At 49.9% G+C, this 20,938-nt stretch overlaps 1 pseudogene; it reads left to right on the forward strand.

Moving 5' to 3' along the window:
* The window catches only part of LOC149357490 (uncharacterized), a 46,850-nt pseudogene that overhangs the window by 10,580 nt on the left and 15,332 nt on the right, over positions 1-20,938 (forward strand).

Raw genomic sequence — 20,938 nt, forward strand, 5'->3', positions numbered from 1 at the left:
ACAATGAACGAACCAGCCCAGAAAAAAGTTCTGCTTGATTTCTTTTTTCCCCGCGATCCCACACGTGGGTGGCGGGCGACGACACTTATTCACTCCTTTCCAGTTCCGTTTTCTTGCATTTTGTTTTTTTTTTTCTTTTGAGCTGATCTCTCCCGCATCGTTTAATTGCAGGCTCTGTCCGAAACGTCGACTCGCAATATATGCTTCCATAAATCTAGCGTTTTCAATTTCGCATTTCGCCTCTAGGAGCCAAGCACGTTAGTTTTTTTTGTGCTATATATACAGGGTGTCCCAGCTAAATGTAACCAAGGTTTTAATAAAGACGAAGTGTCCAAGCTTCGTGAGACCAACTGAGGGTTGTTGCCAGTCGCCTGTCCTAGTCTGCGGTATTTTTTTATTATGCAAACGTAATTAATTAGCAGAGACTGATTAACTAACTTTTTAATTATTGTCTTTAGGAAGAAAGTGTGAAGGCAGGAATTGTAGATCCCATAGAAAAATAACTGGTCGCCGTATTTGCAACCAAGTACCACTGATACAGCTTCTTTTATTTGCCTCAAAAGAAAGCCTGCGAAATACAAAAAGAACCACGTGATAGGGAAGCAGTTTCAGCGCTCCCGGACGACCGATCAAGCAAAGACATAGCTTATCTTTGCAACGCTGTCCCGAACGAATGGGGTTCGGCGTTTTGCGATGGTTCCGAGGTATACACCAGCAGCTCTCGCATGGGCGCTAGGGCGACCGCTGCTTCAGCGCGTGACGGTGCAAGTTCGCCGGCACGGCCACATGCCTATCGCTCGAGGCGAGGTTTCGCGTAAAAAAAGCGCTCCATGCGAGCAGCGCTTCACCTCCTTGAAAACCAGCGCCCGCTTACTTTCGATGACGCATAAGCAGTTCCTGGCGCGTATCTCGCCACCACCTCAAAACGCCGAACCCTGTTCGGGACAGCGTTGCAAACATAAGCACCACCCGAGCATAAGACGGCAACCCGAGCGCAGCCATCCGGCTGCCATATGGGTGCGCTCGGGTGGACGTCAATGAGTCATTACTTCCTTATTACAAATCTACTCCACCTTGGGGGAATCCCCTAAAACATTTGGTCAACACTGTTCCTACTTCGAGTTACTGATCAATTCGCTCTCGCCCTACTATAAGCTTGCCGTCCCGGTGAGCTCAATTGGTAGAGCGAGTGCTCCGGTGAAGCGGTGGTCCCGGGTTCGAACCCCGAACCAGGACGAATTTTTCTTTAACTCCGAAGTTTCTGAGAAAGCTGTATAGCTTTCTTTGTAGCCGTATGATGCGCTCGGGTGGATGTCAATGAGTAATTACTCCCTTATTAAACACACACACACACACACACACACACACACACACACACACACACACACACACACATATATATATACATATATCGGGTGTTCCACCTCAGAGTTCACACAATTTTTAAAAGTAGGCTTTTTGAGTTAGAAGAGCGCTTTTTTCCGCAGAGTATCTAAGGGCTAACTAGCAAGCTGGTTAACTAATTTTGAATAGTTAGTTTCTAACCCTTACTGTTAGGATCCTAAACCATAGAGGGGCGTGTAGCCTGTCGTGAGCAATATCCATATCAGTTGTTAGAATTTCGAAAACGCGGGTACCCTCGGCGTTGTGGCCCAACAAATTTTGCCGACATCATGCCAAAATACATGCACTTTCGAGAAGCTTGCAGGCAAAGCAACTTCTGTAGTGCACGTAACTCATCGAAATAGCCAAAATTTCTTATGCCACACCGGCGAGTGTACCCGCGTTTTCGAAATTCTGAAAACTGATATGAATATTAATTATGGTGGGCTACACGCCTTTCAATAGTTAACGAGCCTAAGAGTAATAGTAAAAAGTCAACTATTCATTATTATTTAACCAGCCCGCTATAGTTAGCATGTGCCAGCTGTATTCTGATGTACTCCACCGCGGACATTAATTGGCCGAAAAAGCGTTTTTCTAACTTAATAGGGCTATTTTAAAAAAAACTGCGTTTCGCCCCGTCCGGCATTGATACAGGACAAGACGGTCAGCGAGAATAATGTAACAAAGCTTAATGCAACGTTCCTTCCTTATTGTATGTGAATGCAAAAATGTTGTCCGCCGCTGCATGTTTCTTCCATTCCGATTAAGATTAAGTTCATTCGTTAGGTCGCAATTACACATTGAAAAAAATACACCACTCTTGTACGAGATAACTGTGCAATGCAGGACCTCTGCAGTGCCAGTCGCATCATTTGCCAGGTAAAGGCTGGCTTGAAGCCGTGATGGCCATGTCCGAACACTGTTCTTGCTCGCACAATTATCAGTGAAGCCATTAATCAGGAAATAAATGCCAATTGTTCTGCCAGCAGTCACAATGATGCGCGCACACTTTCATGACGCAGCGAAGACACTCCCAAATCCCAATCCGCATGTACTGACAGCGACGGCATTGCGGCTCTGCTTGAAAATGTCAGGTTAACGGCACCGAACAAAAGATATAAGTACCACGCGAATGTCTGTGATTACATGGGCTCAGGCTTATAAAAGACGTTCACTTTGGGCGAATGTCTTCTGCGGTTTAGGCTTGGCGGAGAGGCAAAGCGACATTAGGCTGCGGAGTACAAGCCCATGGATTCGGTGCAGGCCGCGGAGTCTACTTTTCGACGGAGAGGAAACGCACACACGAGTCTGTACTCGCATTTCACCGCACGGCAATGAACCACAGGTGGTCGAAACTGAACCGGAGCCTTCGTCATAGGTGTGTCTCGTGGCACCCAGGTGTTAGTAGAGTAAAAAAAATCAATTACAGATTGAACACAGACATGAGCCACTGCAGAACTGCTTACTGTCTTACAAGAGAATACAACGGTTACAACGCAGCGATCACATGTTCAGCTTGGTAGAAACTAAATTGGAAGCTCGCGAAGGCCGCAGAAGACTTTACAAAAGCGGTAAAAGTCTCGCCGCTATCTCCGCAGCCGTACCGAAGGAATGTTTGCGATGAAATAAACACACAGCGCCGAGAGATATGAAGTTGATTTTCTGGCGGAACGGCGCAGACAGGTGTGATGTCGCGTACTCGACGACGCGCAAACAGGGTGCAAATAAACAACGAAAGCGCGCGACCGTACGCCACGTAATGATTTCGTATTCTAAAGAACGCCATCATAGGGAGCATGCAAATAGCCACCTAGCCGTCCAGGAGTGCTGCAGCAGACTGTACTGACCAGTGTTGCCGCCGCGTTGCACCAAACTGAATATGGCGCCACTTTCCCAATATAGCGGCTCCAATGCGCTACGTTCGTTTGTGCTGTCGCCCTTGAGTTGCGGGGAGCGCCCTGGACGTCGCCCCGAACTCGACGATTTGCGATACGGCGACCCCTTGCCCACGGGAAGCGGTAATCGGCGGAAGTTCCGATCGCCCACCGATAGCTCTCACCGCCGGGTATAGTGACCCCTCGTTTAGCATCGTCGAGTCGTGTACTATTAGTAATCAATGAAACGCGAACAAGAACACTAAGGTGCCTACATAAAAACACCGATATATTAGAGTTTGGAGAGCAGATACAAGCGAGGTTGATTAACACTTCCCAAGAAGTGTCTTCTCGCTTTCTAGATGAAATTACCCTCCACTACTACTAAGCTTCCCCTGGCTAAGAGCTTATTATTTTGCTGTTTGTGGCTCAGTTGTCTTGTTTGCGTTTCATTTCCTGCGGATGGTACGCCACTAACAATGGCCACAGCGATGGGTGGCGCGGAGCAGAGAGAGTGGCCTAGCTATCCAATAAGAACTGCACGATGCTGCCTACGCAGTCCATAGAATGAAGACGAACGACAAGCGAGGAAGCCCGTGGAGGGCGCAGGTGTCAGAATGCACTGTTTTCTTCAAGCGCCAGCTGTACTGAGTGGCCGTGACGTTCGGTTTCTGATCACCAGGTGGCGGCACTCAAGTCCCGTCCATGGAGGCCGCGTATTAGTGGAGGCGAAATGCAAAGGAATCCTGTGTGCTGTGGTATGCAAGTGCAAGTTAAAGACCTCAGGGGGGGAGGGGGTCGGAATTTGTCCGCAGCCGCTCCTTAGGATGCCTCGTTCTTCTTCCCTCATCTCACTCCTCCGTCATCCCTTCCCTCGCTACGCGATTCAGATGTCCACTGTGAGTGCGACTGGTACCGTGTCATTGCTTTTATAATGAAACAATTGCATTTGCTTCCTTGTTTTCCCATGATTGGCGGCGTTAATGTAGAAACGCCAGCAGTAATACCACCATTCCTTGCGTTCCTATTACTTTTGTACGTGCACCTGTGCCTAGCGTTTCCTGCGCCTCATCGAGCCGCCGTGTCAAATTGGCCCTTGTTGCGGCGAATGAACAGAAACAGTTGAACTGAAAGAAACCTTTAGCAGATTTTTAGAACAGGTGCAAACCGGAATGAAAGAAACTGACTCAAAGAATATAGACGATTGCTACAAGAGAATTATGGACATTAAGCATGATATACATTTAGCCGTTTTCTGCCACTATAATTACAAAGCCAGTTAATATCGAGTTGGTGGCATCAGGGGCACGCAAGAGTGTGAAACGTTCCCGCAGTAGCACTTCTAGTGTTATATTTGTGAACCATTGCGCCTTCGCGTGAAGTCAGTCCAAGGAAGCAGCTCAAGAGAGCATTCTCTGGGGTTTCGGAAGATATTAAAACAGATGCTGTCTGCGAGACCTGCTACACATTCCAGGGTATTTTGTGAAGAACCAATCCGAGTGCAAAAAATTCAGCTAAGAATATCAGTGTGTAATCGAGGGCAGGAGCTGAATAACTGGAAAATTGTGTTTCCGAATAAATCGCGATCGTTGTCTTCTCGCTGCCCTCAGAGGCACCAGTAGCGACGCCAGTGTGATGGTGGAAATTTCTCTCGCTCCCTTCGCAACATCCCTCTCACTGTTTGAAGCGCCATATCATTCGGCCGTTCTACAGCGAAGCTTGCCGCGCTTACTCAGGGGTTGAACCACTGGGAAGTTGAGCCCTAGGACTCAAAATGAAATCCCGACCGCGGCAGCCATGTTTTTACGGAAGCGAAATGCAATAGAGTCTTCTGGCCTGCGTGAAGTCAGTGCACGTAAAGAACCCCAGGTGGCCCAAATTAATCCTGATTCCTGTACTCCGGCACCTCCTTCTATCTTTTGCCCCGCCGCGGTGGCTCAGTGGTTACGGCGCGCTGCTGCTGACCCGAAAGATGCGGGTTCGATCCGGCCGCGGAAGCTGAATTTCGATGGAGGCGAAATTCTAGAGGCCCGTGTACTGTGCGATGTCAGCGCACGTTAAAGAACCCCGGGCTGTCGAAATTTCCGGAGCCCTTCACTACGGCGTCCCTCATGGCCTGGGTCGCTTTGGGACGTTACACACCAATAAACCAAACCAAACCTTCTATCTTTTGTATTTCACTCGCATCTTCATGCATTCTCTCACGGTGCAGTTAAGGCGTCCTCTGAGAAATTGCGCTCTTACTACGCCTTTCCTAACCTTAAAACGAGGTTTCCTTGTTGGTATACTCTCAAAACATTCCCGACGCAGAAAGAATTGATGAAATATAACAAAGACGACGGTATCCAAACGCACATCGTGTTAGGCTATCGCAAGTAACAGAAATGAATGAGTGAAATGAATGAACGAATGAATGAAAACTTCACTGGGTTCCGGTTCCTCCTTAGCCGAAGATCAAAACAGGCAACGCGATAGACTGCGGCGATGATCAAGTGGATTAAGGCACCAGGAAACGAATCAGTTTTAATGCATAAGCATTTCTTGTCGTCTCACGAGTGGCGTGTACAGGACCTGTCAGCAAAGGGTGTCATCAGAGAGTGTGTGTCGTGGGTTCGGATCCCACCGGCGGCATGTGGTTGTTTTTTCTTCTGCTTTTCTAATCAATTATCTTTAAGCGATAACAGATTCAGTAATTTTCTAAATTGATCAACACCACAAAAAGTAAATAAATTAAAAAAATCCCCTCGGTCCCTTGGTTTCTGTGGCTGTTGGCATCTCTAATACATGTGTGTGTGTGTGTGTGTGTGTGTGTGTGTGTGTGTGTGTGTGTGTGTGTGTGTGTGTGTGTGTGTGTGTGTGTGTGTGTGTGTGTGTGTGTGTGTGTGTGTGTGTGTGTGTGTGTGTGTGTGTGTGTGTGCGCGTGCGTGCGTGCGTGTGCGTGTGCATTGTGCGCCGGTCGACCGGTCGACACCGTTCGTTCGTTCGTTCGAGCTCAAGGCCGCAAAAAACGGCCGTTATCATTTTTGTTCGTGACGCGAGAAGCGACCAGGCTAACGTTCATTGATCACAACCATGAAGAGCTGCATCCACGTTTTTCCAGATTACTGTAGATGATCTTGACCTGTTATCTCAAAGTTTCCTTGCCCGCTTTAAATTGAGCGATGCGGCGAGCGGCAGCATTCGTAGTTCGACGACTGACGAACGCGTTTCCTGCTTATGCCGCTGCCGTGCTGTTAAGTTCTTTTGCGGGCGCATGTCAGCCCAAATAAAGAGCTTTGTTTGCAACTCTTGCTGCTGTCTTCCTGACCGCTGGACTGTCGTCATTACAATCTGACATCTGGTGGAGGTGCCGGGTAGCCTTCCATGTACCGGACACTCCCTGCAAGTCGTGCCGCCAGCCCTCTGAGTCATTCACCGCAGGACCTGACTCCAGTCCACCGCGTAGGCCGACGTCTGCTAGGGGACGCACCTGAGTTCGAGTCTCTGCCGGACCCTACCCAGAAGCGAAAGCAAAGAGCAACATCCGCCATGAGCTTGCCCCAGACGTCGACTGCAATCAGGTTGAAGCAGCCCCGGGTGCAACCAAGCTTCGACGCTTCGCCTGGTGCCGACCCCGAAGAATGGCTGGAACTGTTCGACCGCGTAGCTATCTTTAACAACTGGGACGATGCCATGAAAATTAGGTACGTCTTCTTCGCCTTGGAGGGACCAGCAAGAATCTGGTTTGAGAAAGAGGAAGCTGGCCTTACGAACTGGGAAACCTCCAAGGAGCAGCTTCTCAATACTTTGAGAAACGTCGTGAGAAAGGAGAGAGCCCAGCAGCTGCTACAGCCTCGCATACAACACCCAAAGGAGAGCGTTGCAGTGTACACTGAGGAGATGAAGCGTCTCTTCCGGTGTGCCGACGCGAGCATGAAGAAAGAAGAAAAGTAAAAGCTACGGAACCCACCCAAACCGTCGCGGAATTCGTAGAAGAGGCATCCATCATGGAAAAAAAACTTGATGCCAGAGCCCACCGGTATGACTGCCAGCAGCGCGTTTTCTCAGCAAGGTGCCTGGACACCACTAACAACGATAACCAGTGGGAGGTTAGGGCCCGGTAACCCTCGTTGGGATGTTGAATCAGATTCTTGGGGTAGTGATCACTGCCCTATTTTTATCTCCCTCACTCCTTCGCGTCTACGGAAAGAACGCCGCAGCGTACGCATAACATCATGGGACTCTGTACGCGCTGACAATCGTTTATCAACATTCAACCCGTCTTCAGCAGTGTCTACCCTCTCTGATGTTCTTGCAACTCACACTATTACCAGTACTGTAAATGAAGGCGACCCAAACCCGGACATACACCTCCTGAATCTGTGGGCTCTTCGTCGCCAGGCCGATCATTATGCTTCTCGCAACCCTGAGGACCCCTTGGCTCTTCCCTCTCTTCACCGAGCTACCGCCCGAGCGCGGCGTTATGCAAAGCAACTAGGCAGGAAACGCTGGGCTGCATGGTGTGCCCGTCTGTCCTCTACACAGGGCAATCGACATCTTTGGAGAGTGTTTCACGCCATGGAGAGCCCTTCTCAGGTTGCAGATTACACTGAAAGCATTCGCCTCGCGCTGAATGTGGACGAAGATACATTTGCACAACAAGCGGCCCGTCAGTTTTTTCCACACCATGACTGCACCCCTACATCTCCTCCAGTCTTATCGGTTACAGAGCCTTCCGATGAGGTTACTTCTGATTTAACCATGGCAGAATTGCTAGCCTCCATTGAACGCCTCAAAACTACCACTTCTCCCGGGCACGACGGCGTACCAAACTCTTTATTCCGTAACTTGGATGGGTCTGCTTTGCAAACCCTACTGGATACTTTCAACCAAGTTTGGCGTTCTGGTGTCATCCCTGGAAAGTGGAAGCATTCTATTGTGGTCCCAATACCCAAGTCAGGTCAGCCTCCAGTATCTCTTTCGGCCCTTCGTCCAATTTCTCTCACGCCTACCATCTGCAAGCTTTACGAAAGCATTCTCGCCGCACGCTTGTCGTGGTGGCTAGAATCACACGATTGTTACCCAGATTCCCAAATAGGTTTCCGTCCCCAAATTGGAACGGACGATGGTCTTGCTACTTTGGCTACTGACGTGCTTCACCACTCTCCGCAGAGTCACCTCGTTCGAACGGTGATCGCTACAGACATAACAAAGGCATATGATAACATCCTTCACTCTGCCATTCTTGCCTCCCTTCAAACTCTTGGTCTCCCTCACCGGTTTCTCTTATCCATTCACGCCTTTTTAACAAATCGAACCTTCAGTGTACGGGTCCATGGAAAGCCCTTTGGTAACTTCACTTCCAATAGAGGACTGCCCCAGGGCTCCGTTCTCGCCCCCACATTATTCAATGTGGCTTTTATTCCTCTTGTTAGAGCCCTAGAGACCATCCCTTCTATCCGTGTGCTTGCGTACGCCGATGACATAACCTTGTGGTGCTGTCACCCAGATGCGTCTATCCATCAGTCGGCCCTCCAACATGCGCTAGATGTCTTGACATCTCGCCTCCCACCTCTGGGTCTAACCCTCTCGCCTACTAAGTCATGTTTCATTCGCATTGGAAACAAAGCCGGCTTACGGAAAGCAGTCCCTTTAAACTTTACAGTAGATAGTTCTCCGATTCCTCAGGTAGAAACTATTCGTATTCTTGGCCTCCTCCTTCATACCTCTGGGATTGGCACCCCTTGGCTGACAGCCACACGTAAATCAGCTCACGCTACTATAGGTCTGATTCGTCGCATAGCTATGCGATCTGGTGGCCCACGTGCTCATACGGCCCGCCAGCTTGTGCGCTCTATCCTTCAGCCACGGATAATATATCAGGCACAATTTCAACGTCTCACCCGCAGACAGTGGGACTCCCTTGAAGCTATCAATCGTGAGGCTATGCGCGCAATAATATTTTTGCCTCGTTTGACACCCATACCCGTGCTTCAGGAGTTCGCCCAAATTAATACTCTCAGTGAACTCATCGACCAGCGGGTGGCAAACAGAGCTCGCAAACAGTCTCTACAACTTCATCGTTTAAAGACGCTCCCTCCGTGGTCGTATTGTCAGCTCACAGACAATCGCCCCACTGTTTCCCCGTCGGTATCAGCCTCGCATCTGCCTGAAGGGTGCATATTGTACACCGATGCATCACATACTGCAGAGCGGGGAGTTACTGCTGTATATAGTCCCTCCCATCCGCATCTCAACTCTCGTGCGACGTACACCGCAGATACATGTACTCCCCTGGCATTGGAACTTCAAGCCATTTACAATGCCATTGCTTCCCTTCCGCTCGTTCCCACATTCAATGCAGTTCATATTTATACAAACTCCCTCGCCGCCCTTAAACAGCTTAAGGCTGTTCGACGCACATTCCAGATTACACACTCAATTCACCTGCTCTGCGCAAAATACCCATGTCCTGTACGCATACACTGGATTCGCGGTCATGCTCACGATCCACATATAACATTCAAGTAGATGCTATGACTCACATTGACACATCAGCCGACCCGTCACCTTCCCCTCTTCCCCCAGATCCGTTCCTGTCCCATGTCTCCGATTCACAAGCTCTGCGCCAGCGAACACGCGCTCTAATTCCTCCGTGTTCGCACCCTCTCCCCCGTAGTCTAACTCGGCAGGAGGAGGTATCAGTGCGCCGGATTCGGGCAGGGGCGGCCCTGACCCCATCTGTCCGTTATCGGTGGGGTGATAAATATCTGCCAGCAACTGACAGGTGCCCTCACTGCGGCGCTGCACCGGACATTTGTGATGTGCGGCACCTGTTGTGGACTTGCCCAGCGACGGCCCCTATTAGAAAACGGCTCCTCAGGGAGGTCGGCCTGTGGTGGAACCGCGACGGGGACTATGTGAGGTGGACTATGGACAATCACTTCACCAGCAGCCTATGCGAGTACCTCGCCGAAACTGGTCTGCACTCCTTCTTTTAACTTTCTGTAAACTACATTCCACTCCCCCTTTTCTCAAATTATGCCTCAAGGCAGACTTCACGAATAAAAAAAAAGAAGAGCTCCGACGATTGCTGTAAACGGGAACACAGCCGCAGATTAGATCGCTCATGGACGTCATCCGGGATAAGGTTCAACAGGCCTTGGGTGTGACACCGACAACCACGCAGCCTCTGCAGTCCCCAGCCATGAATTACGCCGCAGCAGTGCGCCGTCCTGCACCTCGACGACAGGACCCAAGTCCCTATCGCTCTCAGCCAGCTGCACTCGACCGCCGCCCTCTCGCCCCAACCCGCCCGTCCCACGAGCGTCGCACACGGCCGAGGAAATGCGACGAGTGGAGAACTCCCGACAAGCGCCGCCCACTATCCTTCCACTGTGGCGAAGCCGGTCACATCCTCCGGCACTGCCCATACAGAAGAATGGGCATCCGAGGGTTCTCTTACGCCACCCCACGACCCCGACCACGGCCAGCGATCAGCCGAAATCCAGGAGTTTTAGTGTCCGGAAGAATGCTTATCGCTGAGCCGCCTATCACGTTCCCCGTCGCCATCGTCACCGCGCTTTTTTCTCCTAGCCGACGTTACGCCGTGTGTGGATGCTCCCCCAGCCCCCGAAGGTTAAAGTGAATAAAGCAGCCTTAGAGGTAAGGTTGCTTCTAAGCTCAAGAACATTATAGATCCTCCATCGACGAAAACGCAAGACCATGCCTCAACTACGACGACAACACCGACGACGACGACGCGACCATACTTGAAGCTTTTACCGCTTCCGAGATAATTAACGTCGGAGTACGCCCACCGAAGCCTCACTACTCGACGAAGCCGAGATCGGACACCGAAGACAACGTGCAATAGGAGAATGCGAACAAGTGACATTGAAGTTACGGCCGACGGTCACGCGGTTACTGCCTTGGTCGACACGGGAGCTGACTACTCCGTCATGAGCGGGCCACTCGCTGTCCGACTCAGGAAAGTAACAACAATTTGGGATGGTGCGCTGATCCGCACCGCAGGGTGTGACCTTATTACGCCGTCAGGACGCTGCACAGCGAGAGTTACAGTAAATGGGCGAGCCTATGCTACAACCTTCCAGGTCCTATAGCAATGCTCGCGAGGCGTGATTTTGGGAACGGGCTTCCTGAATGAACATCCGGCGATCACCGACCTTCGATCTAAGTCGATCAAGCTTTTCACGGACAAAGCCACACCTGCTGTGACGAGCGCGACTCATCACGTGGCCTTAAAGGGACACTGAGGAGAAATTGAAGCTGGCTTGTATCGACAGAATAACAGCTCCTGATTACAAAAACGCCACTCATACTGACAACAAAGCTCCTGCAACGTAGAAAAGAGCACGAACCAAAATACAGGTATCGCCGCCACAGGCCAAACTCGCAAGTACAAGCGTGATGACGTCATAGGACAAAACAGTGTTGCTAGAACCAATGGTTCTAGAAACACAAGAACACGAGAAGCCACGAATCAGTGAGGCGCAGCCAATGCATGCGCAAATCTCCTTGACGTCGCCACATGGCGCCACGTATCCGGTAGCTACGCGCGCGCCTGCAGCATCGGGACCAATAAGCGCGTGCTCACCGGCAGTAGGCGGGCTCCCGGTATTCCGCTAGCGGTAACAAGGTACACGGTATGCTAAAGGTGTCTATTTGCTAGAACTTCCTTGACGACTTCGAGAACGGGATCCATCGTAACGCTGGCAAAACGCCGGTGCAAAAGTAAACGAAGCGACGGTAGCGACGACCGCAATAGCCGATAGATGCCTTCAACGTGCAGCCCGCGGTAGCTTCTTTTTCGGCTGTTGCCAGGCCGCACTGCTGGCCGTCAGAAATCACGGAGTCTGCGCTACGTCATGTGCACGTCATGTTTCACGTCACTTAGTCCTGTGTCGTCATAGGAGAATCCCAAGTTTGAATCAGAGCGGCGGGAAAAACTTTTTCAACTTCGAATCCAAATTTCTTAGAAATAAATGCATCTTTCGCTGCCGGCCAAGTGGCAACAAAGCCATGAAATGCCAAACTATCGGATTTTGCTGTAAAAAAATATTGATAGAGCTCTCCTCACTGTCCCTTAAACGTACTCGAGGAAGCATTGAGCGTGCCTCCCCGATCAAGTGTCGTCGCCTGCATAGGAGTCATTGAAAATGCCGAAGGTGTCGTCGAGGGGAACTCCTGGATCGAGGACTGGGCGTCGCAAGGGAAGCCGCCCAAATCCGAAGTGGCCAAGCCTAGATGCTGCTAACCAACTTCACCGGAGAATACCGGCATCTAACCAAAGGTACGACGATTGCTTTTTTCGACGAGCTGGCAGACATCAGAGACATATTTGCCCTCTCCGACCAACCCGTAGAACCATGTGACCGAGGCCAACAACCCACGTTTGATATCAACCCAGCATTACGCAGCAGACAAGACCAAATACGCAGTCTTCTTCAAAGGTACAACGATTGCTTCTCATCAGCATCCTATGTGCGACGACCCCGGCTTGCCAAGCACCGCATTGTCACAGACGAACACGCCCGACACTGCGGCAGAGCCCCTACCGCGTATCTCCGCTAGAACGCCAAGCGATCCGCACGCAAGTTGAGGAAATGCTTCGTGACGACGTCATCCATTCATCAAGGAGCCCCTGGGCAGCATCTGTCGTCCTAGTGAAAAAGAAAGACGGCACCCTTCGCTTTTGCGTCGATAATTTACCGCCGCCTGAACAGCATTACTAAGGAGGATGTCTACCCCGGGTCCTCCCCCGCATCGACGACACATTGGATCGGCTGTACAACGCTAAGTACTTTTCATCAATGGACCTGAAGAGCGGCTACTGGCAAATTGAAGTCGACAAAAGAGATCGCGAGAAGACTGCGTTCATCACACCAAATGGACTCTTCGAGTTCAAGGCCTCTGCTCTGCCCCAGCGACGTTCCAGATACGGTGCTCGCAGGCTTGAAGTGCCAAAATTGTCTAGTCAACTTAGCTGACGTTGTTGTCTTCTCCTCAAGCTTTGAAGACCACCTCAGAAGGCTTCGGACAGTGCTAGAAACAATCAAGTCTTCAGGCCTAACGCTGAAACCAGAGAAGTGTCACTTCGCCTACGAGGAGCTGCTGTTCCTTGGTCACGTGGTAAGCAAGGGTGGAGTTCGCCCGCACTCCAGAAGACGGCTGCGATCGCCGAGTTTCCACAGCCTCATGACAGGAAAGCTATACGCAGATTCCTTGGATTGTGCGCTCATTTCCGGCGATTCGTCAAGAACTCTTCGCGCATCGCTGAACCTTTGACCCAACTTCCCAAGGCTGACGTGCCTTTTAAATGGCAAACGCTGGAAGTGGGTGGAAGCTTTCAAAGAGCTGAAGCGCAGCTTACAGTCCCCTCCTATGCTCAGACACTCTGATGAAAACGCCGAAAACGAAATTCATACAGATGCAAGCAGTGTGGGCTTAGGAGCGATCCTCGTTCAGAAAAATGCTAAACAGGAGAAAGTTATCGCGTACGCTAGCCGTTCACTGTCGAAAGCCGAAGCCAACTATTGGACGACCGAGAAAGAATGTCTCGCCATTATTTGGGTAATGTCGAAATTTCGACCTATACCTGTACGGACGACCGTTCAAGGTTGTGAGTGATCACCATGCTCTGTGCTGGCTTGCCAATTTGAAAGATCCTTCCGGCCGAATTGCTCGTTAGAGCCGAAAACGAAAACGCCGAAAACGAAATTCATACAGATGCAAGCAGTGTGGGCTTAGGAGCGATCCTCGTTCAGAAAAATGCTAAACAGGAGAAAGTTATCGCGTACGCTAGCCGTTCACTGTCGAAAGCCGAAGCCAACTATCGGACGACCGAGAAAGAATGTCTCGCCATTATTTGGGTAATGTCGAAATTTCGACCTATACCTCTACGGACGACCGTTCAAGGTTGTGAGTGATCACCATGCTCTGTGCTGGCTTCAAGAATACGACATAACTGTAGGCTACAAATCTGGCCGCAAGCATTCCGACGCCGACTGCTTGTCACGAGTCCCCGTCGACGCAGCTCAGGAAGAGGAAGACGACGGCGCTTTCTTAGGACCGGTAAGCGCCAGCAGTTTCACGCAGCAGCAGCGCTCGGATCCTGAGTTGCAAAGCCTAGTAAATTATCATAAAGGCAAGACCGCATCGCTCCCCGAGGGTTCAAGCGCCAGCTGGCGTGCTTCGTCTTTCACAATAATGTCCTCCTGAAGAACTTCGCGCCAATAGGATAGTGCATCTTCTTGTCGTGCCCAAAAATCTCAGGCAAGATATTATGTAGGCATGTCATAATGAGCCGACTGCAGCGCATCTCGGTAATGCTCGCACGTTGCACGGCATTGAGGAGAAGTACTATTGGCTGCGGCTAGCTGCTGACATTTCCCATTACATGAAAACATGCCGTGAGTGTCAGCGACGCAAAACGCCTCCGATTAGACCAGCCGGACTCCTGAACCCCATACCACCTCCAACTAAGCCCTTTCAGCAAATAGGGATGGACCTCCTCGCCCCCTTTCCGACCTGTTCATCAGGTAACAAGTGCATCATCGCGGCCACCGACCACATGACCCGCTACGCCGAAGCAAAAGCATTGCCTAATGGTATCGGAACAGAAGTCGCAGAATTTTTTCTCGAACGATTTCTGCTGCGACACGGTGCCCCAGAAGTGCTCATCACAGACAGAGGAACGGTGTTTACAGCGAAGCTCACGCAAGTCATTTTAATCTACAGTCAGACAAACCATCGGAGGACAACTGCCTATCATCCGCAAACCAACCGACCCACAGAGCGTCTGAGCAAAACCATCGCAGACATGCTCTCCATGTACATCGACGCCGAATACAAGACGTGGGACACCATTCTGCCCTACGTGATCTTCGCCTATAACACTGCCGTCCAGGAGACAACCAGGTTTACCCCATTCCAGCTTGTATAAGGCAGGAAGCCCACGACAACACTCGACGCAATGCTCCCGCAAGTTTCAGATGAAGACAGCCTCGACGTCGCCGCCTACCTTCATCGCGCCGAGGAAGCCCGAAGACTTGCGCGGCTTCGAATTAAAGACGAGCAGCACACCGACGCCCGACGCTACAACCTGCGCCGGCGAGACACGCATATTACAAGCCGGGTGATCGTGTTTAGATATGGACGCCAATTCGCCGCCATAGATTGAGTGAAAAGTTGCTGCGGCGCTACTTTGGTCCGTACAGGGTTCTCCGTCGCATCAGTGATCTCGACTGTGAAGTCATTACCGACGGCACGACAGCATCTCAGCGACGACGCACACGACCGGAAGTCGTACATGTCGTACGCCTTAAACCATATTATGAACGCTAAAGGGCTCGAAGTTTGCATTCTCCGTGTTGATTTTCATTTTTGAAGCATCGAGGCGGCGCTTCTTTGGGAGGGGGGTAATGCCGCGTATCATTGTAGCGTCCGTTCGTTTGTGCTCAAACACGCAGGAAAGGAATGCTATCATTTTTGTTTGTGAGGCGCGAAGCGACCGGACTAATCTCGATTGATCACAGCCATCAAGAGCTGCATCTAAGTTTTTCCAGATTACTGTAGATGATCTTGACCTGCTATCTCGAAGTTTCCTTGCCGGCTTTAAATTGAGCGATGCCGCGAGCGGCGGGCATTCGTAGTTCGACGACTGACGAGCACGTCTGTTGCTTACGCCGCCGCGGAGTGATTAAAGGGATGCTGAAAGGTTTCCCAGAAAAATTGAGTGGAGAGATGCACTTTACAGTTTTCCACCCTCGGAATTCGAATTTCTCGTCGAAATTAGGCAGAGAAAAGCGCAAACCTATTTTATTTGGGCGAGAAGTGCAGCAGCAGCCTCGGGTGAGCTCGCGCGCCTCGTTGCCGCCTGTGATTGGTTGGGCGCCTCGTGACGTCAACAATGGCGCTGGCTCGGTCGGCTCGGCCGCCGCCGCTGCACATGAACCGCGGCGCTCGGCGGTTCGAAGTTGTTATTTTGCTTCTTATGCGACGATGGAACACATCGAAGATTACCCGTAGTATCTTGGCGTCATCCCCTACATGTTAGAACCGATTGCAAAGAGCAAACCTCTCCAAGAAAGAAACGATGCTGGCGCAAGCCGTGATTTTGACTCGAACGAAAGCGAAGTGTCAGCATCTCGACGTGTTGGAAATGGCTTTGGTAAGTATACTTTTCTTACCAAACTACATTCAGAGATACAATGGATGAATTTTGAGGCGAGCAAATCCAGTATAGCACTGCCCGACGTAATTTTCCTAATACAATGTAAGCGGGATGCGATCGTCGGCATTTTTTGTCTTGCCGCTTGTCAGTGCTGCCGCAAATCTGCTTGTAATCCACAAAGATCATTGGCATGAGCAATAAATTATCAGGCTCTTTTTGCACGCAAATTTTATGCTTGCACCACTTCATGGTCGCTGCATGCCGGCTCGATTCATAACATACAAGTGCGCAGCACTTTGCGACAAACTCGTCTAGGTGACAAACATGCGCCTTCCGTTTTTCGTGCCAAGATGGGAGCTAGCAGTAAATTAAAATCCTTGTTTAGGCGAGTTGGTTCATGCTACAAGTCCTTGTAAGAATACTTTCATCCGTTTGCGCCGCCTTTATCGTGCTTGTTGTTCAGATCTAGCGGCAAGAGATTTTTTCACTAACTAGATGGACTCGTGCTGCAACCGAGCAGGATGAATCGCAAGGCTGGCTTTAGCACACTTGGCGCACAATTATATAATATTATTATTAATGTATGAAGCCATGCGGCAGTCGGCAATTCTTTACGACTACATGCGTTATTAGAAATGTACTCCTGGCAGTTGAGTGATGTCATTGTAAACACTCTACTTCCAAAACAGGTGTTCCTCCGTCCGCTGCATTCCAGAGGGGAATGAAGAAGACTGCTGGTGCTGCCAAGAAATTGATGAAATTATCAGAAAACAGACGGTATTGCACCGGGTTTCAGTCGAGCTGACTGTTGACAGGCCCAGTGAATGCATTGCCGACAGGCTCTGGTGATAATTCTAATCACGAAAGTGGCCAGAGCATAGCACTGTTGCCTTTGACGGCTTGAGATCCCTTCGCTTCACAGCAGCGACTCACTTCGCGGAGAGCTTCTTTTTTTAAAGGAAATAATGAAAGACCACATCATCGCGGCCGCGGATGTTCGTGCAGCCGAGGGCTGCGCAGAACGCCAGCGTGATGGGTCCACCGCTTCATTCGATGCTGCACACCTTTCTGTACGTCACCACAAACATAAATACGCACAAATAAAGAAACACAAGGCAGCTCGAAGCAGCTTATGATGGCACGCACGCAGAAACAAGCCCGGCCGCGGAGGCTCTGAAGCGACGGATCACCAGTGTTTACGTCACAACTCCGCGGTTTCCGGTTTTGGCTCGCATCGTCAGGGTCATCAGCAGCGCTCGGCGGACCGCGGGGGGCGGAGCTACAGCGTAATTTTAAAGGCGATTACGTCGCTCCTAAGTTATGAATCTGTAAAAAAATTTCACCCCTATGATTTATAGAGTTCCCACATCCACACGTGAGCATTTTAATGAATTCGAAAAACTCTTCAGCATCCCTTTAAGTTCTTTTGCGGGCGCAAGTCAGCTCAAATAAAGAGCTTCGTTTGCAAGTTTTGTTGCTGTCTTCCTGAGCGCTGGACTGCCGTCACTACAACGTCACAATAGCATCCGGCGATGCCTTTATATAATGCCGGGAAATCAGTCAAAAAGTCTGTTTCGACAATTCCTGTTCGCAGAGGAGGTGAAATAAAGAAAAACAAAATTACTTGATCAAAAAACAAAGCTCATATCTTGCTCGCTATGAGGGGCACCTACTTTCCAATATCGCCAATATCGCATAAAAAAGCGGGCACATTTCCGTCTTAGAAGTAAGGTGCGATGCGTCCTATATTCCGTATCCATGCGTGAACCACCGTTTCAAAGCAATTTTGCGTCTTTTCCGAGCAAGCGTACTTAGTTGCGCCAGCCAGTTTTTCTCTGTTTTCAGCTTTTCACATTGACCCTAAATGGGAAGGCGCACCAGTAACTATTGCACCAACGCTGATGTGGTAAAACGGGTTCTCGCACCTCCTCTGTCCGAGACGCAGGCGAACACCAGCCAGCCGATGCACAGCGCCCAGACGAGGTGGTGGTAGGAGGCGTACAGTGCCGCAACCCATGGCGCCGGCAGCGCGTCTCCGTCGCCCCAATCCTTGGTGCAGAAAAGAACGGTGGCTCCACCCAAGAACACCGAGCTCCACGAGGCCTCCTGGCACACCTGCGCACGGCGGTCAAGGTGAGCGGTGCGGTTTGCACGGAAATGCAGATGGTGCGCGCCTCCAGCAGCAGAGTTATAGGCTTACAGCAGAGCATGTAGCAAAGCGTGCAGCGCCATCCGCTACCGTGAGTGATCCGCTTCCGTGGGGCACCGTAGGTATACGCGCTGATCGGTCCCGAGTCCCGACGCGGCAGGCGCGCACGCAGCTGACGGGGACGTGGCGCCATCTGGCGCCCCCGTGGCGTTTTGCGCACGCGCGGTGGCACCTCGCGGAGGCGGATCACGGAAGCGGATCGCAGGTTGCGCTATGCTACAATTGTCTAATGAGAAAGATCAGCGGCTTCTGCCGAGGCCAGAACAGAACTAAACGAGCGATGTGTATTATCTAACACATGAAAGAGTGCGCCTGGTAGCTAGTTACGCTGCAGATGTGGTTATATGCGATGAATTCCCGTCCATTTTGATACCTTTTCGTGAGGTGACTAATGCCTTATAGAAAAGAACCGATGTGAGAGTTCGAACTTAGTGTATGAAAGGGTGTTTTAAATGAACCCAGTTATCATGGTGAAAATTAACGCCGCTACAAAAAGTATTCGTAGGTGTTCATAATGCTTGTCGTGGAGCAACCTTGCGAATTGTCAGCCCTGTGCTATTATTCAAAAAGTTTATTTGCGTGTGTGATCGTAATAGAATAGGCTATGAGAGCTAGCGCGTTCAAATTTGGATATTCCTGTTACTTTGGAAGAGCGCAGCTTCAGTCACACGGCGGGCATCAAAAAATATTCTCGGGTGCCAGTGTTTGAGTCTTTAATGCGAAAGAATTTCTAGGCTATGTCGGCGGTGTCGTGTCACCAAAACGTGTCCGCTAAACGTGTCCGCAGAAGTTGTCACGTTCTCAGAACGGACAGCATCAAACGACTGCGTGGTTCTCATCGATAGAGGACGGTGTCAGCATGCTGCGCAAAAAATTATGTGGATAGGATGATTAGTTAATTAATTATAGCTAATAATGTCGAAATCACGTCGAAATAGCGCGGACGACGATAAAGCGTATGGACGGCAAAACAGCGGTAGAAGGCAAAATATTGGGAAAATCGGAAAAAGGTGAAAATAAAGTTTGAATTTAAATGCATTTTATGAGCGATAATTATTCTAACAAAAAGTATTATTTACATAGAAGAAATAGTTAATTATTGGCAGCAAAAATAATTGGACGGTTCAATAGGGTTCCTAGGGGCTGGACGGAGATACGCCAAATTTGAAAAACAAAAATGCTCAAGATAAAAGAAGGTATAATAAGGGTAAATAAATCGGTTTTCAACTGAAGCATCAGAATATTACCCTGATTCAGCAGTTAAATTAATTAACAAGCAAAAAGAAAATGACAAAGAGCGGCAACGAGTGCCGAGGAGGCGCCAATGCTTTCGCATTCTCTCAGTGCGGGTCGCCGCAGTGATCTCTAAATGCTGGTGTAAGAAGATCTGATAGAGCTTCACTCTGAGACATTCGAACCTGTTCAGCTTAGCACATGTCGTCGGTCATAATAGAGAATTATGAGTCTAGAAGCAGACGGCGTCTGGGTAGGAAGATCAACTGTAGCGCCCGTCTGTGATGCTTTCAAATCAGTGATTCGTAGCGTTGGCGGAATATGGTCACTGGCGCTAGGACTTGGGGTTCTAACCTGTGTTCAGAACTTTTTTTTCGTCACAAGATATTAATAAAAAGTGCTCGTTTCAAGACCTAGAAAATATATCAGTATCAATGAAAGAACCGTTTATTTTCTCAATCGATTTCAATAAATGCTCATTTCAAGACCTAGAAATTATATTAGTATCACGGAACAATTTCATGCATTGTAACTACAAGTACTTTTATTACAACAGCTATAGGGGACTTCTTTTCGGTGTTCTCTCATTCAGACTTCTGTAATCTGCATACATGATATATGACCGGAACCCTATCTGTGGGATATGACTGCAGAAATTAGGAGCGAATTTGAGGTAACAAACTTCTGTTTCAAAGACACCTCAAGATACCTCGAACTTCGTTTCCTTTCTGGGTGGAAAGTGGTGAATTTAATTTTGTCCCCTTCTGTCATACGTCGTAAAAAGCGCTTTTGTATGGGCCTCGACAAGAAAGCAGTTTATAATGGTAATTTTAAATGGTAAGTATAGCAGCTGTAGCAATTTGCTACGCTGCCAGTCGGGAGACTGCGTACAGTACGACAGCTCAAGAATTCAGCAGCCAATGCCCGACAAAGCAGACCCTCCAGCGGATGGCGGCGGCCGATTGTCATGGCGTCGCGGTTATGCCCCCGCACCTCCAGCAGTGACATTGCAGGAGGCTTTCAGGTGCAAGAGGTTTAACCGCAGATTAACAGCATTAGCCG

Source organism: Amblyomma mixtum, chromosome 3 (assembly GCF_055824585.1).
Source record: "Amblyomma mixtum isolate Tamu chromosome 3, ASM5582458v1, whole genome shotgun sequence".
Taxonomy (NCBI): domain Eukaryota; kingdom Metazoa; phylum Arthropoda; class Arachnida; order Ixodida; family Ixodidae; genus Amblyomma; species Amblyomma mixtum.